Source organism: Bos mutus, chromosome 17 (genome assembly GCF_027580195.1).
Source record: "Bos mutus isolate GX-2022 chromosome 17, NWIPB_WYAK_1.1, whole genome shotgun sequence".
NCBI lineage: Eukaryota > Metazoa > Chordata > Mammalia > Artiodactyla > Bovidae > Bos > Bos mutus.
The window spans coordinates 22,663,095-22,669,238 of record NC_091633.1 but is presented as its reverse complement, the minus strand read 5'-3'; the positions used below and the strand labels follow the sequence as shown (position 1 = coordinate 22,669,238).

The window sequence follows — 6,144 nt, the reverse complement described above, 5'->3', positions numbered from 1 at the left end:
CGAAACTACTGAAGCCCAAGCACCCCAGAGCCCATGCTCCATGACAAGAGAAACCACCACAATGAGAAGCCTTTGAACTGCAACTGGAGAGTAGACCCTGCTCGCCACAAGAGAAAAGCAGCAACGAAGACCCAGCACAGCCAAAAATAAATATAAATAAATAAATAAAATTTAAAAAGAAAGAGCAAGGAAGGAGTGATCCCTTTCCTCCCTGTCTGCTAGAGCTGGGATATCTGTCTTCTCCTGCCCTTGGATTGGAATTTACACTGACTCCCTTGATTCTCATAATTTCTGACTTGTATTGAATTACGTCAGTGGCTTTCCTGGGTGTCCAGTTTGCAGACGGCAGATCATGGGACTTCTCAGCCTCCATTATCTTAGGAACCAATTCCATAGAATTTATCTCTTTATATCTATCTATCTACCTATCCATCCACCCATCATATCCATCCATCCATCCATCATACCTATCTATCCACCCATCATATCTATCTATCTATCATCTGTCTCTATCTCAACAATCTCATCTGTAAAATGGGGATACTATTGGTCACCGCTCTGTGGTGGACGCTCTTGTCGTCCATAGTAAACATTCCACAAGTACTGCTGCTGGCATCTGTGTCAATTGTGGCCAGAAGGCACATGCCCAACCTAAGGAGGCAGCGTCCTCTCAGCCCAGCTGGTTGCTGACAGGGAGTCGATGAGCTCAGAGTTGCCAGATCTTCAAACAGCTCAAGTCAGAAATCTCAACCTCAAGTGATATTCCTAAACTCTGATCTTGAAAATGAACGCAGGAGAAGATAATATGCTGAGTGGGCCGAATGAAACACCCCTGGCCTGAGAACCTGCAATGCACATCCCCTGCAGCGAGGCAGGCACAGGTGCTTAGCACACCACTGGCAATGATGAGGTTCCTTCTACCGTTTATCCTGTTCACTAAGCGCTGGTGAATCCGACATGCCCTCTGAGCCAGGAAGAGTCACCAACCCCCATAACCACGTGGGGATATTGAGACTCAGGGAGTTGGAGAGACTTGCCTGCTACTTGTAGCCTGTAAGGGGCAAGCATGCATTTGAAGCTAGGTTTTCATGAATCCAAATGCCATTCTCTTAAGGAGGGGCTGCGTGCCTCTCCTTCCACTTCTCCTCCAGTGTATTTCCTCTTCCACCTCCCCTGCCCAGAGACAGACAACAGCCAAAGTGACAACGGGACCAGATGTCTACATGGGGCCTCGATCTGCCCCAGGTTGGAGTATCTGCTCCCAAATCTGCCCCCCTCCTCCACCTTCAGCTAGGAGAAACGGGCAGTAATGGAATGACTGAGCTTTCAGCAGCTTGTGCTGGCAATGCGCCTGCGAAGTATTAAGTAAAAGCTGTTGTTTCCCCTACAGACATCTCTGTTTGGGTTTGTATACATCCATGTGCTACATACAGAAGCCATGTTTAACTAAACACAGTGAGCTGGCTCAGAGCATACCGAATGACTGTGAGGTATCATTTGCCATCCTCCCCTGCTTTCCTGCTGGAACGTCCCAGGAAGGCATGGCCAAGGTAGATCTTACTCCCCGAGTCTAATGCACCTGGGGCTGAAAGTACGACTTCTCTCTTTCTGTGTTCTTCATCCCTTCTGCCTTAATAGAAGTGACTGAAAGCAGCAGAGGTCTCACTGGCTTTTGTATTCACTCAATAAACCTCATCACTTATCACTTACTTGGAATTCTGGCTTTTCCACATTCCTTGGAAAAGCCAAACACACTCTTTTGGGGCTTCATTGGTAATGGTTAGTGGTCATGAATGGGACTTGCCTTGTTAAGTGCCCTCCAACTGGAAATATTATTCTTTCAGAGTCACTTGTAGAAAGTATATGAATGAAAAATATTGCCTGCTATATTGGTAAATAGACATGTGGCAGGCATCAAGCCATCCCATTATAGCTGCCCCAGCGGTGAGCCCTGAGGAAACTCGGGCTAGAAACAAGGTGCTCCGGGGAGTTCCCTGTTGACCTAGTGGTTAGGATTCTGGCTTTCACTGCCATGGCTTGGGTTCAATCCCTGATTCTACAAGCCATGGAGAGTGACCAAAAAAGAAAAGAAACAGGCATTTGAAGCCCGTGCAGGATTACCCTCCACTGTCCCCAATGCAGCTGCCCTTTAACATGTACCTGGAGGAGACTCAGGATGAGAAAGCACAGGATACTGGCCCCAGATAGCCAACGTGCATATCAAGGGAATGATTTTGATGAGCCCAGATTTTGCATCTACCTATACATAGAAAAGTAAATTCCTTAACTTGAGATGTCTGGTTTTCTTTAATTCACAGTAATCTTTCCGTGTTCCAATGATCTGGTCTTTGTTACAGAAACTCCTATATACACTGGCTCCCCTCCTGTCTCTTTGGAGCAGTCCCTTAGAACTGTCTGAGATGCTGTGTTCCAGGCTTAACTCCTCGGTTTTGCCCACCAAATAAAACGTAACGCTCAACTTTTAGGTTGTGCTTTTTTTTTTTTTTTTTTAGTTGACAAGTATTAAAAAGAGACTGGTGGAGCCTTCTCTTTAAAGCAGTCGGCTCAGGGTTGCCATGTGAAACATCTCTGGAGGGACAAGGAGCATTTCCAAGACTCATTCTTAGCAGGATACTTGTTCATCATCAAAGCAGAGGTCAGTCCCAAAGAGGAGAGAACACTAATAGATTTCTCCTTTTCTCAGTCCCACCTTACAAGGATTCTCTGATTGTTATTTGCACACACGTGCTGGTGGCCCAGCACACTGCAGGCAGAGGCTGCCTTGTCTCCTTTATAATATCCCCCAGGCACTTATTATAAACCTCCTTTTGGTCTAGAAAACTTCATTGCTGCTGTTGCTGCTAAATTGTTTCGGTCATGTCCAATACTTTGTGACCCTATAGACTGTAGCTTACCAGGCTCCTCTGTCCATGGGATTCTCCAGGCAAGAATACAGGAGTGGGTCGCCATGCCCTCCTCCAGGGGATCTTCCCGACCCAAGGGATTGAACCTATGCCTCTTACGTCTCTTGCATTGGCAGGTGGGTTCTTTACCACTAGCGCCACCTCGGAAACCCCAGAAAATTTCATTAAAGGATGAAAATTGTTAAGTGGCTTTTCAGAGCTGTTTGTTTTTTGCCTCACTACATGGTATGCAATTTCTTAGTTCCCTGACCAGGGATCGAACCTGTGCCCCCTGTAGTGGAAGCACAGAGTCCTCACCACTGGACCACCAGAGAAGACCCAGAGCTACTTTTTTAAAAGAATTTTTTCTTAAAATCATATTCCAAGTCCATACTTTTTAGAAGGTGGTATAATTGGTAGAAAAAGGAAGAACTATTCCTTTCTCCCTCTATATGTGGCTTGTGTCCAAAAGGACATAGCTCTCCTTTCGGGACTCTATAAAGTTGGTCATTATCTGTGCTGAAGTAAGAAAGTGGTTCCTTTACCCTTGGCCACTGTACACTGGAAGATGCCTGCAGATCTGCACAACAATGTTGAGAAATTCCACAAAACAGCAACATTTTATCGTGCAGTGATTTTGGTTATTAACAAGCATTTCCCCTGTTAAAGAACTTGTCTTTAGAAGACAATAGTGACAATGAATAAATGGCATATATCGAGCATATATTCCAGAAGTATTTTAAGACTGATGTGGATTAACTAATGTCAATTTTGCAACCAACATGGGAACTGGATATTAATACTGATCCCTTTTGCATATGTGAAAACTGATGCAAAGGCACTTAGTAGCTTCACCAATGGGGGAAACCTAGTGAATGGTAGCCAGTTGTCTGAACCTCTAGGCCAGAGCAGAGGTCCAGGCTCAGCTGAAGCAGCTGAAGGAAGAGTCTGTACGGTGTTAGCTGGATGGGAACTGGTACAACCACTGAGACCCAAACCAGGTCATCAGCGTCCACTCTCTTAGAGAATGCAGTTTGTGTTGGAGCTCAGTGGAAACCTCTTGACATAAAGAGAATGAATCTTCAATGAGCTCAGCCCTTTGTGGAAGGAACAATGCAGAAAGTGGCTCAGCAAAATGGAGGTCTACAGACTGATTTCAGCCAGTGCAGACGCAGAATGACCCAGTGTTTCTAGAGCTCTCATATCAAAGGACTGAGTCAATTGTCTTCACTAAGCTTTGCTTAGAATCTGAATAAACACTTAACATGAGGCCCCTGGATGCAAATTGACCAGAGTGACCACAACATACGATGGCCTCGGGATGACTGGAGCAGGCTCTCTTCACCCAGGCACTGCTAACCTCTGGGACCAGATAATTCCCTGTCATGAAGGGCTGTCCTCTGCAGGGTCAGGTGTTTGCATGGCCTGGTCTCTACCCACTGGGTGCCAGTAGCAACCTCCTCACCCTCAGAGAGACTGCCAAAAATGTCTGCAGATGTCTCTAAGCCTGATTTAGGGGCAGAATCACCCCAGCTGAGAAATATAACTAAGGTTATAAGGGTTTATTGTAATGCACATTCACAGAGTGCTTTATAATTGGTCAAATGAATGAGGTTCAGTATCAGGGAGGTCCGGTCTACCACCTGTTAATCTATCTTGATACCGATCAGGACCCTGTGGGGCTCCTCAGTATAGAAGTCTTTTCACATCCCTCATTTCTTGATTACAGGAAATAGTCTTCATTCAGCCTCCAGGGCCTTCCCTGAGTTCCAGAGGGCAGGTTCAAACAGTTGTTAATCAGGAAAGGGGAGGGGATGAGGAGACAAGGGAGGCACAGTCAGAAGAAACAAGAGTGCAGCCTTGGGGCAGGGTCCTGGTTCCCCCTCAAAGAATACACAGGACAATATCTTTTGAGGTGTTTTGCAGATACTGAAACCCTCACCAGGTGCAAGAAGGGCATGGCAACCCACTCCAGTATTCTTGCCTGGAGAATCCCATGAATAGAGGAGTCTCATGGGCTATAGTCCATGGGGTTGCAAAGAGTCACACATGACTGAGCGACTAAGCACAGCTCAGTACAGTGTCAATTATAGATCTCTTGGAGAGTACAGACTATGTTTTTATCATTTTCTGGTTCCAACCGGTCTGAGATTTCTGTGCTTGTGAGCCACCAGGGAAGACCAAGAATACTGGAGTAGGTAGTCTATCCCTTCTCCAGGGGAACTTCCAGATCCAGAAGTCAAACCAGGGTCTCCTGCACTGCAGGTGGATTCTTTACCAGCTGAGCTACCTGGGAAGCCCATGATTGACTACTAACCACCCCCAGAGGTTGCAGATGTGCTTTTTGCTTGTTTGTTTATATGTTTGTTTGACTTTTAAAAAAATGACCAGTTAGTTTGGCTTGTTTAGAAAAAAAAAAAAAAACAACTGGAGTATCTGGCCATCCTTCACTCCCATCCCTCATGGAAACAATCAGTTGGAGCCAGACCTGATGCCTCTTTTACTGAAACAGACAACTGTTCTCTAGGTCACCTATCTCTGTTATTCCGTAATTTCTCTTACACCCCACCCTGTTCACTCATCCACCTTACATGCCTGATTCTCAGAAAATTCTATTGTAAGATTCTTGGACTGATGGTGTGTGGAGCCTTGTGCTGAACACTGTAAGAGTTTTGTGAATATTGACCATGGTCATGCTCTCAGGAACCGAAGGTATAGGAGACCAAATGAACACCTGAGAAATCTACAGACCAGTGTCCCTGCTTAGCTGAGTTTCTGTGCCTATTGTTGTTGTTGGTGGTGTTGAATCGTTAAGTTGTGTCCAACTCTTTGTGACCCCATGGACTATAGCCCACCAGGCTTCTCTGTCCAAGGGATTTTTCCAGACAAAAATACTGGAGTGAGTTGTTATTTCCTTCTCCAGGGGTTCTTCCCAACCCAGGGCTTGAACCCAGGCCTCCTGCATTGGCAGTCAGATTCTTTACCAGTGAGCCACCAAGGAAGCTTCCCTGCCTATTGCCATGTGGAAATTCAGAATGTTGAGTCCTCCCTGGAGATCCTCTGTTTTCTAAGTTTATCCCAGTTTCCTTCTACCATAGACTCATCACTACTCTGAGGAGAGGCTGGTCAGCACATCTTCCCGAGGTGAAAGCTGATGCAGCCAGAGCTCTGGGACCATTTCCTCCAAACATGGCAAGTTGAAGGAATAGGACAGTTAGTGCCAGTTTGAAATTCAGCACCA

The 6,144-nt window shown here is 45.9% G+C and overlaps 1 non-coding gene across 1 annotated transcript; it reads right to left on the bottom strand.

Moving 5' to 3' along the window:
- Positions 1-3,165: 3,165 nt before the first annotated feature.
- Positions 3,166-3,238, bottom strand: TRNAG-UCC (transfer RNA glycine (anticodon UCC)). Its single transcript has one exon. It is a non-coding gene; the product is annotated as a tRNA-Gly (tRNA).
- Positions 3,239-6,144: the final 2,906 nt, after the last annotated feature.